The 26,372-nt window shown below is 41.7% G+C and overlaps 1 protein-coding gene across 7 annotated transcripts in view; it reads left to right on the top strand.

Annotated features, from left to right (window-relative positions):
• Positions 1-26,372, top strand: part of Mdr49 (Multi drug resistance 49) — a 151,596-nt gene that overhangs the window by 66,077 nt on the left and 59,147 nt on the right. For 2 of the 7 annotated variants that reach the window (XM_076434232.1, XM_076434262.1), the window contains exon 1: positions 9,112-9,253. The exons of the other annotated variants lie outside the window; for them this stretch is intronic. The gene's annotated coding sequence lies outside the window, so the exon portion shown is untranslated. Of the gene's footprint in view, positions 1-9,111; positions 9,254-26,372 lie in introns of those variants that run through there. 7 annotated transcript variants of the gene reach the window in all.

Genomic DNA, 26,372 nt, shown 5'->3' on the forward strand with positions numbered 1-26,372 from the left:
AATATCTCGCGAAACATAGAAAAATGGCAGGAATCGTCTTGTGGTTCTATTGGGTCTGTCTCTTTGTACTAGTCTTGAGCCCTACAAAGCTATATACATATATTGGATTTGTCTCTGAAGCTTTCATTATGCTCTAGAGAGAAAAGTAGAAGAATCTGGGTAGTGCATTTTATTTAGCAAGTACGTTGTGGTAGCTTAACATGTTGAGCTCAAGTAGCTCAGCTAGGTAGCTCACGCGGTTCTAGGGCTGCCAATTTGGGTTAGCCTTTAGTACGGGGTCTACGTATAGGATTTCTCTTTGAAGTTTGCAGCGTGTCCCAAAGAGGAAAATATAAGAATCTAGGTAAGATATCAAATGGTCTAGGAAGTATTTTATTTGTCTTTCAACTTGTTGAATTAAATATTCCTTGGCAGCCATCGAGCTATTTTTCAAAAGCAACTAAAACTCCGTTCATTCACAGGTTAAAAGTAATACGTAATACTGTAAACAACATGTACAAATTTAATTTAACTTTCTCCACTCGTATCGTTCATGCGTTGAAAGGAGAGTATTCTGCTGCAAGGATAGTTATCCGGCGCTGTTTCTCATCGATTTTTGGCCACTGGTACACCCAAACAATGGTCCATAACGAACTAGAGTGCTGCGGCGCAAAGATAAAAAAGGATATTGCTTCTGGCCGGGTAGAATGAAATCTCAACAGAAAATGGTGCACGCTATGCTCAGATTCACGAAAATGTGAATTTGTTGCTACCAATTTGAAGTTACATGAAACATCATCTTTACTTCTATAACTCATCACGCGGCGTTTGAAACCATTTTTATGAAAAAACAGAACTCTTTCCAGTTTCATAAACTGTCATAAAATTTATGAATGGTTACGTGCCTCCTGTACATTCCCTCTCGTACAATTTACTAGCACAGGCGATTGTTCCTCTTATTCGAGTGATTTCATCGAAGCTACGAATTATTCCAAGCACTCCCTGCAAAAATCCTGTTCGAAAAATCAGCCCAGCTGTTCCCGGCTCTTGTCCAAAGGTATGAAGCTGCCCCACATCCCCAATTGTCAAATTTCGTAGACTAACCGGGAGGTGAAGCTAGCCTTGCGAGTCAGCAAACGAACCGTGACACTGTGCACCAGCGAGGCAATCCTTCACCGGGCGTCTCCCTGGAAAATATTTCATACCCGGCTTATTGCGGATGGTCCGGGACCGTAAAGGCAGATTTACACTTCTTCACTTTGGATGCACAAGCTGGATGATTCATCCACAGTGAATGTGCAAGACGAGGACCGGACCATTTATATGTTTCTTGTCTCTTAAAAAAGAAATGAATCGAGTGCTGCCTCATGCTACTCTTTAAGAAAATTCATGTGAATTCTCGCTGTCTGGTGCCTCGCATCCGTGTTTCACTCGCACTCCTTTCTTATTCTTTTTCCTACACAGAGAAATAGGAAATGCTCTATACAGATTTTTGATCATCAAGTCGTCTCGTCCCACTGTGCGGCGGATGAATATTAAGAGCCGGCCAGGAAGTTTGCGGAATCTCGGATTTCGAAGGAGAGCCGCCCTCCCCGATAGAGGGCCGATTTAATCCAGCCGGAAACCGGTGTCTGACAAATCGGCCGGATTATATCCATTCATCAGCGAGCAGGCCGCAGTCTGTTTGCGCGCGTTGCGCTCCAGCAACCCACATTTATCTCGTGCCAAGCCTGCGCTTTCGTATTTACGGCGTGCTCGGCTCGACGTGCCGGCCGTGGACGTCAGTCTCCGGAATTTTTTTCCGACTTTTGTTTTGCCCGTGTCGCAATCGATTCACCTCAACCGGCCTCCCGTCTCGATCGCGATTATTCTACATATATATCCGAGTGTCCCTATCAATCAATTATACTCCTCAGACACATGGGGAACGGTGAACATGAACTGGGCTCGGTTTATGATGCTCGCGTCATGGTCTGCTATTTTTGTGGTCGAGTTCTCTTTACACGTGTCTATTTCGCGAGGCTCGTATACCTACTGGATATTTGATTTTTCAAGGATCATATTTATGGGATGATTGCACTGGGCCCCATGGAAATCATCGACACAGATTTCACCGACAACATTTCATTAATTTTTAATTAATTAATTAATTAATTCAAGAACACTCGGTTTCATATTTCGGTTTTCCACTGATTTTCATTCAATCCACATTAATTAATTATTAATTAATAAAAAATTAATGAACTGTTGTCGGTGAAAACCGTGTCGGAGAAATCTGTATCGGTGATTTCCATGGGACCCGATTGCACTAGGATTTTTGAGATTTTTATTTATCTTGATTGAATCGAATTTTTCCTGGTTCTATTGTAAAATGTATTTTTAGCTTGTATTTTGAGGGTCAATTCACTATAAATATGTTTCTTCTATCGATCGTATTTGCTGCTGATAAATGTTAAATGCCTTCGGCGCAACGGTTCGATCGTTTACTATTAGTTATGAAGCAATTTTGCTAATTATCAAACAAAATCAACGTTTCGATCCTAGGAATATTGTTCATAAAATCTCATAAAAACCTTATATACAATCATTTAATAGTTTCTGAAATTATTATAACATGTTTACTTTACAGACGCGATTCAAATAAATCTTGAAAAGGATCAAACTAGGATCGAAACGTTGATTTTGTTTGACAATTAGCAAAATTATTTCATAATTAGTAGTAAACGATCGAACCGTTGCACCGAAAGCATTTAACATTTGTCAATTCACTATTTTTTATTCGAATCTATCATAATTTCGCTAAGTACCTTAAAAAGTAACAGTTTACATTGTTATCGGCGGTCTAGATTGTCTGTGAGTTGCAACTTCAATCAGCAATCCTCCCCTATGAAGAAATTATCGTTTACCCAATAGAAATAGAACCAGTGTTGTATGTGGTCTCAATTGATTATGAGTTGGACATTGAGTCGAATTCTTGTCCCGGTTCAAATTAAACAACCCTCCCCTATCGATAAACTATAAACTTTGTTTCGCATCTGATTTAGCTAAGTACCCTGAAGGAAAGAACCATTCACAGTGTTCCCATTGACAACAAATACGATCTGAATTGACCACGAGTTGCAAGCAAGCTCTGCGCCGCAAACCAGTCAAAATTCGTCGACCTTCCCCTACGGCTTGGGTCCGTATTCAACAGTGTCACCGAAAAGAAAAGTAGTTAGCAAGCGGAAACGGGGACGTCGATCGCGAAAATAGGCTGACGTGTTTGGTCGGATGGCAGCGTCAGAGTGTCTTGGATCGCGTCATCGTGGTTCGAGCATCGAGGCGTCGCGAACGTCACCGTTCGATGCCAGGGGCGTCGCGACGCCGCGTCGCGCCAGGCGGATCGCGGCAACAACAGCATCAGCCGCAGAGTAGCATCAGCCTCGTTCCCAGAATTTCGGCGATATCCGGTTCGCGCCGGTTCCCGCTGGCTCGCTTCCGATCTTCGGCATCGTCTGCTGCACGCTGCTCGACGTGGCGTCGCGTCGCGTCGCGTCGGTATCAGCGTGGTTGTCGTCGACGTCGTCCCTTTTCGACGAGTCGCGTCCGCTTGTAACCGAGGGGATGAAAAAGAGGGGACACGGCGTCGTTGCGTAAGCGTCTGGACGCCGAGGCACCGTTGCGTCAGTCGTTCGAAAGCTACTAAGCATCGCGGTCCACGAAAACTCGGCCGAGAACGAAACCGGCGCTCGCCTGCGAACGCTAATCCGTGAGTCTCTCGCTAATCCGAGGCGTCGGCTCCCGCTCGAAACCGGGGACCGTTCCCCACCGGGTTCCCACGGGGTTCCTGCGCTCCTGGCTGGGTCTCCTCAAGGTCACAGCGTCCGACGTTGTTCCGTGTGTCCCGGACCTTGGTGCTGGGAAATCTCAAGGTCAATGCCACGTCGCCCCGCAACAGCAACAGCCGCGCAGTCGCGTCCTCCTCAGGATCGGATGGTTTTATGGTGCCGCCTCCGAGAGATCGAACGCGCATCTCTTCTCGACGTTCGATCGCGGGAGATCGCGCGGCGTCGCCTCGATCGATCGGTCCATCGATCCACCCCGCCGCGTCTCAACTATCGACTATGCGGTTACGTAAGACGTGCTCGTTTTTTCAGCATCGCGAGACTGATGATAGCGGCTCGTGGCTCTTCGGGGGCCCGCTGTGACAGCGATGATCCTAATCGTTGGACTTGGGTTTTTCGGAGGAATTATACAGCCCGGCTTCTTAGTGATTAGATCGGAGATGGATAGCTAGGACACGTGTCGTGCCGAAATTGATCATTGGTACTCTGTTTTATCATTATGTCGATGACTACTGTTTTCGTGTTAATCGATGCAAGCTGTGATTAAAAGCGAGCTTGGAAAGTTTGCGATAGGGGTGTCAAGCGAATTTAAGAATGCGAGTGGTAGTGGCAAGGTCGTTGACATAAGGGTTGATATTCGCAACCCCCCCCCTTTCTTGGAACCGCTCGCGGACCTTTCTCTTTAATCCGCTCGCAATTAAAGGTGCAGTTTTCGGTGCAGATTTCTGGATCTATTTGCGACCTATTATATAAATGTGCTGTTTGTGCGTCTTCTATATTTTGCATACATTCAGATGATTTGGTTTCTTTATATTATTGGCAAACGGAAGACATTTAATATGATCTAAGTGGATCTGTAGGTATGTTGTAACCGATAAGGAAGCACGGAAATCTACATATATGCTGATTATAAATCATTTGCATAACCTACACACGTACGTTCAATATAAATCATACAATTCTACGTACACTTGCCAAATTTCAATTATTGGGAACATTGTAGCACGAACATTGAACGAAGATTGATATCACGGAAATGAAATTTTTATGCAAGACAAAAATTGTCTCTATTAATTACGAGTTACAGAACTTAACGTAAATATTTATTTCTTTTCTTAATAATTTTACAGAGTTGGAAACAATGCAATTTGTTAAATTCTTCAAATGATTTTCCCATTTCGTCTTCGACGCGCACGTTTCTAATAATTTGACTGTCTTATGCTTCACCCCGTTCTCTATTATTATGCAGTACACGTAAAATGACAAGTTTCCGCATCTAAGCAACTGCACCAATTGGAATATGAGAACTTCGAAACCAGTCTGCCTGGTGCATTGTCAACGTGGACCGGAATAAAAGTCAATGCTGCAGAAATTGTGGGCAGAGAGGAACGGAGCGGATTAAAGGGGAACAAAGAGCGTTTATTAAGCGGGGACCGGCGATGCAGCTCGCTGCGGTATCGGATGCAGCGGTCTCCTTTAAGGTGGCGCGTCACTTTCCAACCTCGAATTTTTCCCCGACCCGGTACCCTCGTTAAACGTTAGTGGCCGAGTTCGTCGCAATGACGCAGGTTCGCCGGGTGCTCCGAATGTCTGCGGTCGACGGAACGGAGGTTTTCGCTTGTGCATCGACGTTTCCGCGACCTTATCAATCGGGGCTCGTCGATAAACCGTATTTGCGAGCTGATCGGCCGTGCAGCATCGTTCCACGAAGGTGAAGGGGGAAAACGGGAATTCCTCGTTACAACGACTGCATTTTTCCCCTGTTTTTCCGTGCATCTCGCGACATCGCGATCGTGACACGCGTCCGCGCAGCATTTTAATCAGAGACACAGATTGCCATAGAAATTCTCGGGACTAATGTTTTTTCTGCACACGTGGCCGATGATCAATATTCGCGAGCACAGTCCTCTACAAGGAGTCTCGGAACGTGGTCGACAGTTAGCTCAAACTTTCCTACAAAAAATTGTTCCGACGCAATTCCCGAAACGTGCCGACAGTTTATGTTTACAATGCCACGTGGTCTCGGCCGGTAATTAGATGCACACATTCCGGGGAAACCAGTTTCTCCAGAAATATTCAAATCACTTTATATTTAACTCGCTGATTGGCTTGTCTTTATAGCTGCGATGTCAACATACTTACACTGGTGGACAAAATGATAAGGCACCGTTGTACACACACAAAATTTCGTATATGTATATGTCGTGAAATCTCAGTGGAAACGAATTATATTCACGGATGAAAAGAAACTAAATTTGGATGGTCCAGATGGATACGAGAGTATTATTTCCGTGATTTAAGAAAGGAACAAAGGGTTTTGAGTCGCCGAAACTGTGGTGGCGGTACAGTAATGATATGGGGAGGAATCGGCTTTAGAGGAAAAATGGAAATAACATTTATTCAAGGCCGTATGAATAGTGCCGGCTACTTAAATTTAATTAAAGAGCAAATTGGAACATATGCTCGCAGAATTGCTGGCAGAAAATATATATTTCAGTGCACATACTGCTCGTATAGTAAAACATTATTTCGAAGCGGAAAATAGAAAGGTTTTGAATTGGCCTGCAAGGTCTCCTGACCTAAACATTATCGAGAACGTTTGGGGAAGACTGTCAAGAATATTATACGAAGGTGGAAAGCAGTACAGTACAGTGTCCGAATTGAAATCAGCAATTTTAGAAACTTGGGAAAGAATACATCAAAATGATATAAAAAATCTATATGGAAGTTTGCCAAGAAGAATGATTGAAGTGGTGCAACATAAAGGGCAGTCCACGCATAACTAAAACTGCCGATAATTGTGTAATTTTGTTTAATTCTAATGCTTTCTTTATCCAATATTTAAAGTGCCTTACCATTTTGCCCACATTAAGAGCCAATTATTGTAGAAATAGCAAATGGTTTGAAAGAGTTATTTAATTTTTAGTATATTATATAAAAGTACCTTATCTTGTTGTATATTCACTTTCCACGTGCATATAACATATGTACAAATGAATGTTCGTTGTTAAGAACCTTGAGGTGCCTTATCATTTTGACCACCAGTGTATAAGCCACTCTTATCTCCTCTTTTTTCGTTTCGAAAACAAATAGACGATCCTTGTAGCTATAAACACGAATTCGAAAATCGTTCATTCCATCCCTCGTACTTCTTGAGAATTTCAAGGAAGAGTCGAATTTTTAAACTTTAAGAAGTTCTGCTTTGACAGTAGAAGATATGAAAATGATTCTAACAAGCAATGTTTCGATAGATCCTCCTAATTACAAAATTCAAATGTGTTCGAACGAGTTTTAAAGAGAGCGCGACGCCTCCGATGGAGGATCGTGTGAAAGATAGCGGATCTTGTGGCTGATTTCGGTGGTACCAGAGACGATTGTTGATTGCGCAATATGATCAACGAGTATTCAGTCTAATTTTAGATGTCGGGCCCCATGAATTGTCCAGTATCGCGTTAACCGATAACGTAGTACTCGAGTTGGCGCTGCGTCAATTGTGTTGACCGGCATAGTATGTACTCGAGAATGATTCGACGATTTGTGTATACATTTTTTTTTGGCGGTCACGATGTTTAATTTACATCATTATTTTAAGCACCAATAGTCACGCCTATACATATACACTCCTCAAAAGAATTAACGGATCACTTGTGCGAACCCGAAAAATTGCTCCCACTTTATGTGATGATAAATCCTTCAAAAATTGCCGTATCGATATCGTTAAACAATGGCTTGAAAGCATGAAATCTCTAGTTTCAGATGCTCTGTTTCAAATTGTTGCTATATTGGTTTTTTACAAAGTTATAGCGAGATGAAGACAATATTGTCGGTTAACAAAAATTTTGTGCATCTTTGGAACATCACACGGGAAGCAACAAATTTTTTTGATAAATCGCGTTAATATCACTGAGAAGGGCTATCTTTCCTGTGCCAGCCAAGCTTATATGGCAAGCCTGGTGCCACCCAGTCGCCTAGTGATCCTGTTTGGTATCGGTACGGACAGGTATCGGGGCGTGATGTAGGGGTAGCGCGATGCTACTTTGCCGACTCTTGGAGCACCAATTGCCCAGGCGTGGTATAAACCGGTATACATAGGGGTGTGCGAGATCCCAGTCGGGACGGGAATTTCTCGCGAGATCGGGACGGAATTCCGAGTCTTTCGAAATCCCGAAAATATCTGTAATTCCCGACATTTTGAAGTTTCTCCATACTTCCAATTATTACAAGAATCTGAAAGCCATCGTGTTCTCGAAATTTACATATCTTATTAGTCGGGAATGTTTATGTTCGTAATATTGTAGAAAGTAATTGCGAATAACGATACTTTCGGGAATCCCAAATATTATTCTATATCTCGTACATTGTCGGGAATCCCGAATCTTCGCGGGATCCCGTATATTTTCGGGAGTCCCGAAAATTCTCGGGAATCTCGAATATTTTCGGGAACCCCGGATATTTTACGGGAATCTCGCACACCCCTAGTTATAAACCTTAACAAACCCCGACTGCTATCTGAGGAATCTGATCGTCCAAAGCGATCAAAATTCAAAGTTAGTAGACTGCATGGTATAGAACCACAACAAACCTCCGCAAAATCTCACAAAAGTTTCTGATCTGAGGATACTAGTCCCGCTTTGAAGCCAATCGTGAACCAGTCTGTGTCTTACGATTAGCTGAAACACTCGATCAAAGCTCAACGAGCTCTAGTACACCGCAATAAACCACAACAGACCTTCGGAAATTGTCGTAAAAATCTGTGATAGCAATTCGTGAAGGCCGATCTCGCATTGGAATTGATCGTGAACCGATCTCGGTAGTACGATCTGGTAGGAGGACGCGCGTAACGGTGACCGGGTACCAATGAATAATTTATATTTACTTCGGCGTCGATTGGACTCGGGGTTCAGTGTCACGTGGGGAAGTTCGGGAGGTGGCGACGGGTACTACGACCGGCTGCGAGGAAACCCAGCCGCATGTGAACTCCGGGAGCCGGCCTTATCTCGTTGATGTCACCTCGAGAGTATAAAAGACAGGCTCTTTCGACAGGTGGCTTCAGTAATTCGCGCGAGGACGCCCGTACAGGGACCAATTCTGCCGGACGCGTGGGTGACGCCTCATCCCCAGAGCATCATCATCAACGTGACTTTTCCCTTTCGATCCGCGCATCGATCATACCTCTCGTCATCCCCTAAGTTGTCAGCCGAAGCGCGAGTCCTGCCCGTTTGTCCTTCCACGATCGAAGTGGAAGCCACAGGCGAGTCCTTCTGGTAGACAGCGTGGTCCCGTGCAAGACCGTTGGGAGAGACCCGTGCACTGTCATAGTGACCCGCATAGTGACGCCCGTTGAAGTCGCGAGGGACACTTATGAAGGGGTCCGTCAACGCACCGAGGCCCATCGTTGATCAGAACAGATATATTTGGGATAACGATTGGAAGCAGTAGACGCTGACAAGGTACGTGACACGTGCTCGCCAGAACACGCTTTCGGACATGCTAGTGTTCTCGACCGTTCGATCCACTGCACCCGCAGGGATCATAGACGTCTGCATCCCTCGATTTAGAATCTGTCCAAGTTCGTTCGAGTTTTACTTTGACCCTGATCTTGGAGGATGATCTTGGGAGCTGTTTCCTGATGTTAATTGTTTCCCGATCTTAATTGTTTCTCTCAATTTAAATTTAAGACTAAATAGATTGTTTGAAAGCAAAGTTTGTTCTACAATTTGAGATAGTGGTCATTAATTGATTTCCGCAATTTAAATGTAGTGCAAAGACATTGTTAATCATTTGAAAGCAAAGCAGAGGGCAACTCTCTCAATTTGACGCAATTACCTGAATCTATATGGCACAGAGCACACACCAAGTATTGCATAATTTGAGATAGTGGGGTGTAAAGACCCAAGTTTGGATGATTCGAAGATGACAACGAGGCTACCGCATGATACGGCGGAAGTTAGTTAGAAAATACACTGAATCATAGGTATGAGCTACTGAGTCGGGCGGCTATCATTGTTGTTGTACCGTAAAACCGAAGAGAGCGTCTATGCGATTCATTCTTGACGGTTGTTGCTCTCGAGAGTAGAACTCGTGGGAGATACTCTTCGAAGTTTGTCTCGAGTCAACAAGTTGCGTTAGATTGAGATCTGCGGTTTAACGTGGAGTTCGAGTCACTGTTTGCTAACGATCAATGATAGCGCTTATATAATTACTTTCGCGTAGACTCTGCTGGTGTATTAATTAATGGTGGGGATTAAGTGGGAACTTCGTTCTCTTGCGCTTTCGCACCACCTGTATACTGTTTTGGCACTTCTACTGTTAACAAGTATTTACAAAGTGAGATTAATGATTGCTAGGAACGAATCTACTTGAAATATTTTTTATCGATTGCTTTACACGCAGGAAATTAACCTTTTCACTGGAACAAGTCGGCTCAGATTTCGATGATTCATTAACCGAGGATAAGAATTACATTAACTCTGTACGAGGTTTCAGACTTTGAAAGCACATTATTATTTCTAGAGGTGTGCGCGACGGTACGGGAATTCCCGAAAATGTTCGGATATTCCCGAAAATATTTGGGAATCCCGAGCATTTTCGGGATTCCCGTGAATGTGTTCGGGATCTCTGAGAATATTATAAAATGGTGGAAGGAAAATTCAGAAATATATCCTATATTATCAGTTGTGCTGCAAAACGTTACATCGCTATACCAAGTACACAAACAACTATCGAAAGGCTGTTTTCAACAACTGGAAATATTGTTACCATCAAAAGAACCAAGCTATTGGCAACAAATGTAGAGAAATTAATTTTTTTACACGAGAATTTAAAATAAAACTATGTCTTAGTATTTAATTATACAATGTATACTGTATGTTCATTTATTGTTTGCTGTAATTTGCATTACAATATGTAACTATAATTTTTTCCATATTGTCAACGGTAAGTTGATGTCTTTTCTCGCTGAAGATTAATTTGTACACTGGAATTGTCCTTTGAAGATCCACAGGACGTAATTGGTGCATATGTGAATTTTTTCCAATATCTTGCATTAATTTCGTTTGGTCCTTCAGTAGTGGATGCATATAGAGTTTGGTCAAGTTTTAACAACGTAAATTTCTATCCAAGTCCCATAACTTTACCTACTTTTTTATTTAGATAAATCAAACACTATGATCATATTCAAGAAAACAAGACACGTTTTCGAATCTCAGCATTTTAAGAGATCCCGAACACATCCACAGGATTCCCGGACATTTTCGGGAATTCCCGTACCGTCTCGCACACCTCTAATTATTTCATTAAATTCTTCTATACACTAGAAAATTAATATTGTCACTCTAAAGTTAGAAGAAAGTTGATAAAGGATGAGAATTAAGATTAGTGATGTGAGTGATGATTGAATATATATTAATAGCATTTTTTGAAAATGCTAATCCACCCAGGATTGCGACGAAATAAAAATCAGATTGAACCTTAAACGATCTTCTCGCTGTAATTCTGGATTTTCGTAAATCCACAATATCCCCGCAACTTAATTGAAATTGACGAAGCGGTGTAATCCCCCGCGGCTGTATCTATAGATCTCGATTGGCCGCATGATCGATTGCTTTCTTTCTCTTTATTTGGATAGTCTATTAATATACCCGCTAATACCAGCTAATCGATACACGATACCCCTCTTTCAATTTTGCGGACGATCCGAAAATCGTCGAAATTTTTTCACTCACCTGGTCAATGGTCTCGCGTGTGTACCAATGAGTCATTGATCCCTGGTGAATGCTTTGCTTAGTAAGAGTACTATGCCGACTCGCGTAATCGAAGGAAAACGTGAAAAGCATGTGCTGCGCCGAGCGAATGCAACAGGGAAGCCGGGTTCGGCATAGGGTTGACTTGACGTCCACTCGGGTCAACTCTCGGTTTGCCTTTTCCGCTCGTCCACTTGATCCGGATGCCATGATTAGACTCATCCTTATGCAATTGTAGCTCGCAGAAGATTTCGAATCCCTCCAAGTTCATTTCCCTCTGAGCGAAATTATTTCCGCTGAAATATTTTTCCGTGCGAAATTACTTTCTGTGGACTGGCACTGTAAAGCGCTAAAAATAATCTGTGTTCAAAATTGAATTTTTTACAGAAATTCTACTACTTGTAAATCATATTAAATCGTCAATACAATATATGTTGTCACGTCCGGTGGTTCAGCCATCGATAATAACTGATCATAATCATGTATAACATATATTTTCGGAATTTCTTTTTCGGATTTGACAATGATCTCAATGTATCCTGAATTTGTATATTAAATTCCCTAAATTTTCGGACAATTTCCGCTATAAATTTATTATTTTCTTGAGCTTTTTTAATTTCATCAATTGCTTGTTTTAATACTTGTGTCTGAATATCTTCTTCGATTTCTCCACCAGTCGCCATTGTTAAAATTTGGAAAAACTAATGTTTATGACAAAATCAAATCAAATCCTCAATTCCTGCGTTCTATCCCACCACGCTGTCACTAAATTGAAAATGTTACGTCCTGAGGTGGACGTTTGGAAGATTTGAAGTTAAATTTAAAGATTCGAATAGAAGATAAAACGCAGTTTCGAACCTACCTGCATTCACCGGCTTCGGTTCGGGAGATTGAGCATTTCTTAAATTCTAAATGACTTTGATCGTGGAATTGGAACGAAGAAATCGAAGATGGGTAAACTCTTTAAAAATGATTTGAAGTTTTGATTTGAGTAAAAATTAACAAAAGTATTTTCGAATACATAGAGTTATTGTGATCTTATTATAAATTGTTAGTATTACCGTACGCTGATTTCGCTCGAGGTTCGCTTAATTTGTCGATCAGACGCTCGTTTGAACGATCGCTTATGGTGATGATGATGATAATCCAGCTGGTGTTGAAGATGATGATAATACCGATGCAGAAATCCGGCGGGTTAACACGCCTGAACTTTAAATACTGAACTCAGAATATCGACTGACTTGAACTTTGAAATATTGACTGACTTTGACGAACGACGTAATGATTTCGGACGACTTTCGAACAGCGACCGAATAAATTCGAATACAGACTGGGTTGGATTTCATGAAGAGCCATCCCTTTTATACAGGGTATCTCACGCAACTGGAACAGGCTGTACCCCCTAAACGGTCTGGAATAGAGAAAAATGATATAAGAAAAAGATGAATGACATCAGACGGTGCATACCTCGCAACTAATTTTATGCACTTTTATGCATCGGTGCATCAGAAAAATGCAACTACACTTTTTTTTTAAATGGAAGCCTACATGTTTGACTGCACCAATCGATGCAGTTTGTTGTGCTCTACTTATACTTATGCCCTAACCTTATTCGTTAAGAAGTTATCGAAGCTAAAAGTTCACTGAATTCATTCGGTCTCGGGATAAATCGGAGAACTTTTAGCTTCGATAACTTCCTAACGAATAAGTCTAGGGCGTAAGTATGTTACTTCTTTTATGTAGAGCACAACAAACTGCATAGATTGGTGCAGTCAAAAATGTAGGTTTCCATTTAAAAAGAAAGTGCAGTTGCATTTTTCTGATTCACCGATGCACAAAAGTGCATAAAATTAGTTGCGTAGTATGAACCGTCTGATGCCATTATACTTTTTCTTATAACATTTTCCTCTATTCTCGTCCGTTTAGGAGGTACAGCCTGTTCCAGTTGCGTGGGACACCCTGTAGATTAGTCAATCCTTTGTTCTGAGCCTAATCTCCATGGGGTGAGTGTATTCTCAAGCATTCTTCGAAATCAGTTTTCCTATGAACTATTACCTCTTGACCGGATGAAGAGTCTTATACATCCTGCCAGTTAATTAGTCACCAGCTTATTGTTTATCAATCTTTGTTCATTTCAAAGTATCGATCTTCAGCGATGAACAGTTTTCAACGGATATTCAATCGCAATTTATATTTCAAATCATCGCTTTATATTTAATTAAATACATTTCGCTGCGTTCTTAATTTATTCAATGATATTCTAAATTTAAGTCGAGTTTAAGTTTAAAATAAATCACATGAGTTAACAATTCCATATAATCAGCTGCGAAATATATCTTATAGATTTTCCTTAATTCTATTGGTTCTACCGCTCACAATATGATATAATATACGACAGATCAATATTAATTATCAACAATAGTATTTAACACTTTACCTACCGGAAGCCTATTAATAGGATTTTCAATAATTGTGCTGTACTTACCGAAAGAAAGCATAGAAATTTTCTTCTACATTCCAATCTTGAATGAAACTATTAGATGACTTTATTGAGGGTGACTTGTTAGTTTAAAATGAAAATTGCTGTTGCTATTGAACGTTCCAGTAAAAAGTGTTCAGGCATGTACCATAGGTCGGTAATGTGTTAATATTTAATTTCTCATACAACATTATTAGAGTAAGTATAATTATAAAAAGAAATTCAGAAAATATATATATGTTATACATGATTATGATCAATTATTATCGATGGCTGAATCACCGGACGTGACAATGTATATGTTACGGTAAATGTAATAAATTGGTGATTATGTGTAATAACCGGTTATTCTGCACAATCACCGGATTAATCACATTTACCGTAACATAGTGTACATTATTTATCTACATAAATAGAATGTATCGTTAGAGGAAGTTTAAAAATAGTTAATAAGGACAGAAGGCTCAACATTGAAAATATTCTGCCTACACGTGTACAGACTGTGAAGTGATTGGTGTAGAAAATTTGATTTCACGCGTTTCTCGAACAAAAGTTCCATTTTTTCACGGAATTGATCATTCTAAGAATTTTGAAAGCAATTTACTGAAGCTGAAAGTAGTGACGTGAATAGTTCTTAGACAACGAGTGTACGGTGATCGACTTGAATCGCTCGTTTATTATAGAACCACTAGAACAGTCTCTATTTATGGATTCCTTGAAGCGACTGTGTCGAGAACAATATTTACCCGCGGTCTGTAGTTTCATTACGTGGAGAAGCGAACTACATACATGATATTTTCTACTCGCTATTTTAATTTCGGAGCGAAATTTACTTACTCGCCTCGACTTTCCCAGTTGCTTTTATTGCTTTGCCCGAGGCAGACGGTGCATGAACACAGTGTTTGCACGCTGATCGTTTATAAGAATAAATACGTTAAATACAGCCGCGTTTTTCATCGTGGTTCACCTGAACGGAATTTCAATAACAGTTGCAATTATTTCAATCACAGAAATGATCACACTTTAAACATCGTGGATTTTTCACGAATTCGAAATTTAACGGGCAAGTAATTTTTCTAATAGATATATAATACAATAAATATAAATTTTCTTTTTCTTTCTTGGAATTCTGAAATTGTAAATTCAAGGGGCAAGGAATTAAATGGACAGTTAATTCATCGGCTCCTTTAATTCACTGGCACTACTCACCATCATCATTATATAAAGTACTTTCCTGAAATTATGAAATTAGAAATCGTAAGTTAACGGACTAGGAATTAATTGGACATGTAATTCTCCGGTCCATCTGTACGTGGTTCAAAGTACTCGCTATTGAAAGTACACACTGATACAACCCCTGGCAGAATGTTTCCGATCGGAGGCATTGATGCGGATTTTAGAGAAAACAATCACAATTTAGAAGCATAAAATATTACTTTATGGAGTTAAAACTGATGGGAAATGAAAAGGGGCTTATCGAAGAATGAAAAACAACAAAATAACACAAGCTACCATTTATTATAACAAAGAAACGGGAAAATAAACAAAATGTTACACGGACGAAAGTTCCCGATTAATAGATCAGCTGGAAGAAAGTTTCCAATTCGATTACCACTGCCCATCACCAAAGTTCAACAATTACTGTTTGATGAGAGAGAGAGAGAGAGAGAGATTCTTATAGAATATTTTACATTGATTCCGAATCTGCCCTTAATTTTTCCCCTAGACGCACAGTATTTGAGAAACTTGATTTTGACAAAAAAACATATTTTTCAACCTTAAACAAATATTGCGATGTTATTATAAAAGATATTGGATTGTTCTTTGTAGCAAAAGATTCTGTAGACTTTCCCGAATACAGTGACATCTAATATTAAAACATTATGAATGTTTAAACATGTTTAAACAATCGTTAAAGATGGAGAGACACCACTTTTGCCTCAATTGTTGAGGATATTTTTCAGTTTATCTTAAAAAATAATGGTCCGGCGTAAACATAATTGTATCACGCGATAGAGCAGACTTTTATCTTGAGAAACCACTCTTTAAAGTTTGCAACATCAACGTTTTTTCGAATCGAAAAGCAAAATATCTTCGCCCGACATGAGTTGCCGCCAGTGGCGCTCGCCATTTTGAAGTCCGATTCGGACGAAAGGTCCCACTGTGCGCCGCATCCCGTCAACAAACAAAAGCAGATTCGGAATCAGCGCAAGAAACTCTATAAGAATCATCCAACAGTAATTGTTGAACTTTGGTGATGGGTAGTGGTAATCGAACCGGAAATTTTCTTCCAGCTGATCTATTAATCGGGAACTATGTAACATTTTGTTTATTTTCTCGTTTCTTTGTTATAATAAATGGAAGCTTATGTTATTTTGTTGTTTTTCATTCTTCAATTAGCCCCTTTTCATTTCCCAACAGTTTTAACTCCATAAAGTAATATTTTATGCTTCTAAATTGTGAATGTTTTCTCTAAAATCCGTATCAATGCCTCCGATCGGAAACATTCTGCCAGGGATTGTGCTACTCACCACCATCATTTTATAAAATACTTTGCAATCAACTGTCTGTCGGGCGACAAATCTCGTTCGCCGGCGACAGGTAGTACGAAACTTCGCATTTGATACGGGAGCCGATCGATTCGGACTCCGGGCATTAATTTTGGCCGGGAAGTTTGGATTCAATCACGGCCAGCTAGATTGCTAAAAAAGGAGAGCACGGTCCGCTAATCAACGAAGATTTCGTATGCATCGAAGCCTCGGAATTAAAATTCAAAGGCACGGATACGTTCGGCTCCGGCTCGGCTCGGCTCGCTTCAACACTCGGAGCGGGGCCAGTCCGCGCGAGGAAAGCTCTCAGTTTGCCGGCCGTGTGCTCCAAAAATAATCATCGTCCGTGTATAATGTTTATTAAGCGCGGCTGCAAACTGGCACAAGGTTCGGCGAGGATAGCCGTGTTCGTTGACCTACATGGACGGGTCCAGGACGGGTCCGGGGTGGGATTTTTCGCGGCGGGTCGCGCAAATCCGCGCGAACTCTCTCACCGGCGTTTAATATCACCGGCAAAATGAAGTCCGGCCGTGTGCTGCCGTTAATATTCTTCGGAATAAAGCCCTGCCGATCTCGATTGGCTACGCAGACGCGGATTGGTAACGCGCCAAAATTTCCACCGGAAATTTTCGCGCTAGAAACATTCCGATAGAGAACGCGCCGCTGTTGAAGAAAAACACGAGGCTTCCAATCAAAATGTCAAAGTAGTCCGACGAGCGTTCTCTGGTCTGAACACTGGTCTGAGCAATATTGTTGGCAAGAAAGTAATTTCGGTAATTTATGGCGAAATAAAACTGAATTTCTGTATTCAAGTGATGAACTTTAATTAATAAAATATTTTCTTATTTCACCTTAAAATACCAAAATTACTTCCTTTCATTAACGCTGTTGCTACCGAGAGTTTTTCTTGTGTACTTCCCGATGACTCGCGGTACCAAAATAGGATGTATAAATTCTGGTGAGGGTTCATAAAAAAGCTATTTTATGAATGTTTCTGATGTAAACCTTTCAGAAATAGCGTGCTCTAGTATTATACGATAAATGAGTTAAATAAGAAAACTAAATAAAAAGATCTCTTCCTAGAAAGAAATTCGTACGTTGAAGAAAGGGTATTCAAACAAATTTCCCCGAAAGTTTTCCAAAAGCCCACATTGTGGAAGAACATTCGTAGATTGAAGAAAATATATTTGAAAGAGGACTTCACTTATCCTGCTTTCCGGTCGCATCACGTATACCGCACAGTGCACCGAGTTATCGATGCATGAAGCGTGTAATTATGAGGTTGCTTCGCAGCGAAGCTTCTTATTCCGGAGTAATCTTCGTTGACAGGCAGGCTTACGTTAATGGACCGCGACTGTTTCTAGAGCGATAACTGAAGAACTTAGAATATTGTGCCGGGTTATTGGGTTATTAAACTTGACTTGGAACTCCTGCTTATTAGACTGCGGATATTTACTCATTTACGGCGCCTCGTGAGATCTAATCAAAGTTCAGCGATGTTAGCATTAATGAACAGAATAAAAGTCTTGGCGCGGTCTCGTACGGATAAACAACCGATTAGAATTTACGAAACACAAATGTCCGAGAGCCTTTCAGTTTACGTGCACGCTGATTAAACTTATTCGCTTCATTCCTACTGCGAGGAATCGTCCAATCAACGAACAAAATTTGTTCAACATTTCGACGAATCAAAATGTGTGCGACTTTTACAGCATCCCCAAGTTAGCGCAACTGTTGGCAATATTGCTTCCAGAATTTCAAGAATGCACTCGAGCAGTGTTGCCAGAAAGACTCCTCCCCCCACTCTACTTTCCCCTTCCACGGCGCTATCCCCACGCTGCCACCGCGGGCTGGTCACGTGACGCATTTCGTCTCTGTCGTGCATGTGTCACAATGACACGTGACTAATCCGGTATTGGCAGAGAGAGGGTAACTTTTTCCCCTCGATTGCGTGTTCCCCCCCTCATCTGGCGACTCTGCGCGCCAGTGTGCTCCTATCGCACATCAGACCGCAGCGACGAATAGAAAAATAATTTCGCAAACACGGCTAGGCTTCTGTTCTGTCAAAAGTGGAACAATACTCCCAGATAACGACATCCGACGATCGTTCGAAACGATGATGCGATAGAACTTGCACCAAATATACGAGCGTAAACTTTTCAATCGTTTGCGATTCGATAGATTCAAAAGGCTGATCAAAGATCGGCACTGTTTATTGCGGTTTTGATCGGTGGCAGAGCATCGCGACGACCCGCGTCCATCTGGCGCAACGTGATCCACGCTATTCCCACGGCCCGGTGTTCCTCGTTTCTTTTTTCCCGCTTTCGCCCTTGTTCTCGATGGCAAGAGGACCGTGGACCAATTCTGCTCCGTTACTAGTCCAATTGACACGAAAGCTCTGTTATCTATCCCGGAGTGTTTATCTGTCACGTTGATTTACCTCCAATTGATACGCTTGTTCTGACTCTCCCTCTCTGTTCCTTTTGGTTTCAATGGATCGTGCGACTCTTTTTTCTAGAGATTTAAATTTTACGGGCTTCTCCACGACGGTGAATATTCGGCTGGACTTTTACTCAGGGGATCTAAAATTTTCAACTTTTCAGAATTTAATACACTCCTTAAAAGAATTAAGGGATCACTTGTGCGAACCCGAAAAATTGGTCCCACTTTACGTGATCGTAACTCGATTTTTTAACTAGATTAACTAGATTAGATAACTAGATTTTTTCACGCTGATTTCAAATCTGGTCTCAAAATTTGTCTGCGATGACCATTGGAAGCCATTAAATTCTCGTTGTATCAATTTGTTATAAACATGGATGGTAGGAAAGGGTCAAAACTTCGACCTTCAAGGTGCTCCCTTTATGGTAAAAAGTTACAAATTTTAAAACATAAATTGTAAGAAAAAACAAAATTTTATGAAGCATTTTGAAACCATTCAATTTTTTATAATGGAGAATCATATTTCACGGTATGACTCTACTTTGACCTTCAAGAGATAACTTTATCATAATAAGTTACAGTAAAACATACATTGCACAATGCTTCTATGAGAGTTCGGATAACCGGACAAAGCTATTATAAAATTTTATAGTGCATTGAAAACCAAACAACTCTACGCAAGTAGAATAGGTACATATTTCAAAATGGAGATTACACCACAAGAAATTACAGATTGGGAAACATAAATTGTGCAGGATGTGTCTAATAGAACCCTCGCAACAACAAGATCGATCCAGGTTCTGGTGAAATCGACCGTGAGGAATCAGTGTAAACATTCACGACCTCGAACGATTGTAAACAAGTAAAATCGAAAAAGCCATGTTTGAGCAGCCCGCCCTCCGTCTCCAAACTGCGGTCGGTGCGCGTAGTATTATATAAGGTCAATCGAAAAGTTCCGTCCGTTTTTTTACAAAAAGTAGAGCTTTATTTAAGAAACAAAATGAAAAAGTACATTAATTAAAATATTGTCCACCGTTAGCGATGACTTTTCCCCATCTTTCGGACAGCAAGCGAATTCCGCGACGAAAGAATGAGTCATCTTTGGAGGTCATCCAATCAGAGATCCATTTTTCGACATCTTCGTAAGAATTAAATTGTTCCTGAGCAAATGCGTGTGCCATCGACCGAAACAAGTGGTAGTCAGAAGGGGCACAGTCTGGCGAATAAGCAGCATAGGGTAGCACTTCCCAGCGAAGTGCTTCTAATGTTTTTTTGACAACTCTTGTGACGTTTCGCAAGCAGAATTTTACAGATAATTTTTCGCTTTTCAATGTCTCTTGGCTTGAGTTCATATGAGACCCACTTTCCTTCCTTGTAGACATTCCCCAAGGCTTTTAAACGATCGGAAATGACAGATTAAACACAATTTAACGCTTCTGCAATTTGTATTTGCGTTTGACATGGATCTTCATCCACCAATGCCCGCAATTCTTCGTCTTCGAATACTCTCGTTAAAACGTCGAAACCACTTTCTACATGTTTTATCGGAAACAGCATATCACCATAAACGTCTACAATAATTCGATGAGCTTCAGCTACAGTTTTCTTCCAATTGAAGCAAAAGATTAACACTTCGCGCAAATAACGCTCGTTTGGCTCAAATTCCGACATTTTCAATGTAGAAAAAAACGATGTTACTGATGCAAGCGTATATTGTTATGTATTGAATTTTATTGAAAGATGCCCAAACTAAAAAGTTAACATTACTTTAGACGTTATAGTTAACGACAGTTCGAGCTACAGCTATTCGACGCTAAACGGACGGAACTTTCCGATTGACCTAATATATGACAGACGGAAATTACGGATTTCGAATTTTCGTAGCACCAGGAACATCAAATCAATTAAGATTTAATTTGAGTTCTCCATTGTGTCTATCGGCCAGTATATGACAGCGATAATCCGTGCTAGGGGATTGAATAGATAAAGAGAGAGAGAGACAGAGAGAGAGAGAGAACAAAGGTGATGTGCAATAATCTCGTTCTGCAGCGTTCAAGACGTTCAGTTTCGCATGCAATCTGTCGCAGAAATTATTTTTTAAAGAAATGATTCGATCATTCGTCGATGACGCATCGACGTGAACTCCATCCGAGCGCTTTTAATCGATCATGCTTTTTCGAATTCTTCTTTTTCGAGCACCGATAGGTCTGGATCCTAGACACCACGCGATTGCTTCTGAAGATTATTCTTGAAGATTACCGTTGATCACTATTGATCACTTCGGAGCCTTAAGTTCGACCTTCCTGTCACGAGATCATACTATAATCTAAGCCACTCAAAGACAACGATGTCGAATTTCCTTCGTTGCGAGAAAGATACGAATGTATAAACACGGGGATAATAATTATTTTCGGTGCTTGGATTTTCTCCACCGTGTACCGAGGATCGATAGAAAATCCTTGGATGAAAGAGGAGAGTCCGATTATCATTCATCGTAATTCAGGCGTCGTCCCCACGTTGTTTCTTTCCGCTGTTTTACAAGATGGTTCGTGCCCGTACCCCGCCCGAGGCGTAAAAATTGGACGGCGATCGACGAGGCAGCGGCGGATTTTCGAAAGTCGTAAACCGCGATTGGAAATCGTGCGGGATTGTTCGCCCGCGCCGCGGGGCGAATCGGCTCGCTTTGGAAACGATCGGAAACTTCGTATCTTCACAGATTTCCCTCCGGCCGCTTTATTTTCCATCGTGAGAACGATTACTCCCGCAGATTTTATTCAGTCCGCCGAAAACGAAGCTGTCGTTCGATAATTCGTAGGACCATCTCGATATGTTCACCAATAATTCGTCCACCACCTCTTCCTTCCATCGTAGAAAGTGATCAACGCCCTGCTTCTGTCCTCTAAAGTCGATTTTGTCTATAGCGGCACGAAACTCTCGAATTTCGTACTTGAGTCGATTGAAATATTTTTTATTTATCGATGCGGTTTTTTATGTAAAATAATCTTCTGAATTGAAACACTCATTTTCCATCTGAATGAGTTTAATAGGTTGAAAATAGTATAATATCACTTTCTAATATCGCTGCTCCGGAAGTATAATGTCGCAACTGTAAAATTTTGTGAAATTGACTTTATTGTGTTGGCGAGGTCAAAAATGCATTTACTAGATGTTTGTAAATCGACACAATTGTACTTACAATGGTATTTATTATTTTATAAATTGAAATAACTTAAAAGTTGCAATAATAACCCACAATGTCTATAAACTACTCTCGTAGAAGAATTACACCGAATCTATAGGCCATTCTATTAAGCAAAATTGGAATTATTTTTCTTTTGTTTGTTCTGTAAAATTTCAATTTTTGCAGTTGTGTCATTATACTTCCCGAGCAGCGATATGTACTTCTAATGTTTTTACGGTCAACAAACGACTGCTATAAAGAATGTCGTATCGTCTCCGAGCGAGGAGTATTATTAAATAATAGAGCCGTTAATCAGTCGTCGCGTAATTGGCAATTCAGCGGTCATCGATCGTCTCCCGTCGGCTCGAGTGTCTTCCGGCAGACTCAGCCGTCTGTCTGCTGATCGAAAATCCCCAACGTTATCACCATCGAAGGAATCAGTCTCTTTTACCTATCCGCGACTTCTTTTTATCTGTCGAACACTGTCAACTCGAACGACGCTCCGAAAATATGATCGGACCTAGCGATTCCCGGGCAGTCCCGCGTCGATCGGATTACTAGCAACCAGTCTGTCGATCGGAATCGAATTTCATTTGATTTTTCGAAGATCGAAATTCTCGTCGCGAAGCTGTGAGAGCACGAAAGAGAAATTCCCTCGAGTTCTCTGAAGACACGAAGAAGTTATCGTCGGCCCCGTGGGAAACAGCTTGACGGAATTAACGTTTACAAGGGGATTATGTCGGCTCCGGTCAGACATCGGAAAGATACTGGGTGTCGCGTGGCGAAATCTTTCCATTTGTCACGAATCGGATTACGTTTCCCGCGCTGAGACCGTGTTTCTCGTTCGATACCTCGAGCTTCCTGTTCCACGGGGCCATGAAAATGCAACGGCAGTTGCGTCTTCTCTTGTAAAGCATTCGGGGATCGCCGATACCGAGACGATATCGAGTTGCAGATTGATCTACGACGCGATACATCGACGCCACATCGATCTCCCCGTTATCTCGCAGCAATATCGCCACGATGTCGAGCACGCGGCTGGAATTTCCAACCACGCGAGCCCGCTTCGCGATTATTTTTGGATCGAGGGGGGCACGGATCTGCGCACCGCTTTTCAAACATGATCAGGCTATTTCGAACGAAGCATCATTGACATGATACCTGCCGTCTTTGCAAGTAATATTTCAATTCGGTACTGCTTGCGACATTTTGCAAACAATAACGACGATCTTAAACGCAACAGTGAAAACAATAAAGACAGCAAAATAGTATAAACAATAAAGACGATCTAGCAGTGAAACCACTAAAGAGGACAAGACAGTAGAAACAATAACACGATGTAGCAATAAAAACCATACAGACAGCAAAATAGTAGAAACAATAAAGACAATCTAGCAGTGAAACCACTAAAGAGGACAAGACAGTAGAAACAATAACATGATCTAGCAATAAAAACGATATAGACAGCAAAATAGTAGAAACAATAAAGACGATCTAGCAGTGAAACCACGAGCGAACGGTAAAAACAAGAAAGGCGAGACACTAATAAAAACAACAAAAGGCAGGATGTTTCTCCGTAAGAACGACGAGACGTTTCCGAACAATCTGGTGTCGCAGGAAGGTGTAAAAATTCAAAGGACCCTGAATGAGCGTCAGCCTCGGTTCATCTACGGTTTCGCGTGCGTGATCGATATCCGGTGGCAATGTTTCTCGAAAGAGTCTCGAGCCGGTGGCGCGGTATCGCGATTGATCAGCGTCAGCTCCTTTCCAAGGGAAATACACGCTGGTCGGCGAGGGATAATTCGGATCCGGCGCCGAATTACCTCCCGATAACGACAACGCCGTCGTATCGGCTCGATCGTCCATTATTTCGCGTATCATCGATTAATCTGGCCCGCTCGTGTACCCGGGCTGCTTCTCATCGGTCAATCTGTCCGCAATTACCGGCGCTCTGGGCGCATGATACACGGGGTGTCGCTGATCTGGTGATACAAGCCGCAAGGAGATGAATCTACGTGAAAAATTCGAAAAGAAAGAATAATATTTCTTCGTTTAATGCATTCGTTCGTCCTAGTATTACACAGGGTGTCCCAGCCGAAGTTCAAGCTCGCGGAAGATTGAAAGAATGAGGAAACACAAGCCGCGGAAAATGTTACGGCAGATCAGTTTTCTTAAGAATGTAATTACAGTATGGTTCTCTTGAAAATTCGATCACGGACCCGAAACTATCGAACAGTCAGAAATATGCATACTTCAAGTTCATTCTCCCTCTTCTCGTTCAAGAATACCTTCCCAAACACAACTGTTGACGCTCAACTACCTACTCAGAAGATCCGCATTAATTAAGTAAATTTCGCTCCATTTATCATTCGGATCATCCCTGCTTGTATCGAATTGGAGACAGTACCCATTGCCCGAATGCCAGATGTTTTTCCTGGCAGAGACCCGGAAGCTGTCGCCAGTTTAAGGAGAGAATCTGCTTCTGCGGCGTTGTTCTTGGCACGCCACTGGCCTGTTTTTCCTGATTAACGCTTGGGAGTCCTACGGTTCGATGATTCTGCAGATTGCAATGTTTACTTCCACCTATACAATTGTTCGTTAATTTGTTCTACGAGCCTACGTATCGCACTCGATCGAACAACAGAAGGGTTAAGGATAAAAAATCGAGTCGTATAAATATGGTGACTAGACCGGATTTTGTGCATTTATGACAGAAATGGGTGGATGTAATTTAAAACAGTAAAAACATTAGGACAATTTCAGGACATCTATATGTCCTTTTCAATTTATTAAAAATGTTGAAGATGGAAAGAAAATTTTTATATGGTTTCTGTGTCTCGTAATTGAAATGCAATGAAATCCGTAATGAAAATTGTCTGCATTAATTGCAACATACAGGAGCAACATGAACGCCCATTTTTATATGCACCACTGTTTTCGCTGCAACAATTCGTTCAACAATCGTATGTACGACTTCGAACTAGTACGATGTACGAGGGAACGATGTTCGAGAGGAAAAGATTTAGCTCGGACCTGTTGAAGAACGCATTTTTGCGAGGCGGATCGGCGATTGTGCGCGCATTTCAGAGCAATTGGTTGCGCGATCGGAAACAAACAGGGAGCCCGAAGAGGAAGAGGAACTCGAATCGCGTGGACACGAAGCCCACACGCTTTCTGCCAACGTCGGAGATGCTTCCGCGGGATTGACTTGGCAAAAAAGTGGGCGTCGCTGGCCAGACTCGTCCAAGGTTGCAGACAATCTCGTCTGTCAGGGACCGTCTCGAATTTAGCCGCCGCGGTCTCGCGAGTCTATAAAAATAAAATCTCGAGGAGAAAATCTTCCGCGTGTGCTCGCCGCCTGTGCAGACCTGGTTCATCGTCTGCTGAATAATATTATACTATAGCCGTGGCCGCGATTTTCACACTGCTCTTTCGACACCCTGTCAATCTGTTTCCCTTTCTCTCTGTCTCTCTTCCTCGCTCAACCTCCTCGCTCTAGCGATTAGTTGCCGGTCGCGATTCCGCTTGCCAAAACGGGAATGGAAAGATTTATCTAGGCGGAATCGCATTCTGGTGCCAACGTCGGAAGTTAGCGGTCATCGGATAGACTGGGTAGCTATTTGCAATATCGTAGGATCATTCACTCGCTGCATGCACCTCGCGTGTCACACCGATTCAGCCACTAATTCGTGTTAATCCGTTCATTGTCATGCAACCGGTTCGGGGATCGTGAGTATCGACCCGATGGAATTTGTACTTTCCTGGTAGAATCGTCGGGGATTAGGGTGAACTTGTAGGTCTTTCTGGTAATTGATGCTTCAAGGAGATTTGTGTGTGATGATTGGCATCGTCGCTTATCTGTCGTTCATGAAATTCTCATGCGTCGTTGCGTCATGCCACTGAGATTTTCCATTTTAAATATTTTAGTGCAGAGCGATTTAGCGGCGGTATAGTGGAACGTGCGAGGATTTAGGGGTTGATAGCTGTGATTGTGTAATTGGCACTGAACACCACTGTCAGACAATGAAGACCGACAAACGACGCGGCGGTTTCTGCTCCCCAGGACCGAATTAACGACTCATTCCGTATGGAGAGCAGTTGCGGACAATCACCGTCGCGATAAATCAGCTGCGCGAACTGTGAATGAAACGTGCGGTTCACGTTTGCTTCGATTTT

Source organism: Lasioglossum baleicum, chromosome 1, assembly GCF_051020765.1.
Source record: "Lasioglossum baleicum chromosome 1, iyLasBale1, whole genome shotgun sequence".
In the NCBI taxonomy this organism is placed as follows: domain Eukaryota; kingdom Metazoa; phylum Arthropoda; class Insecta; order Hymenoptera; family Halictidae; genus Lasioglossum; species Lasioglossum baleicum.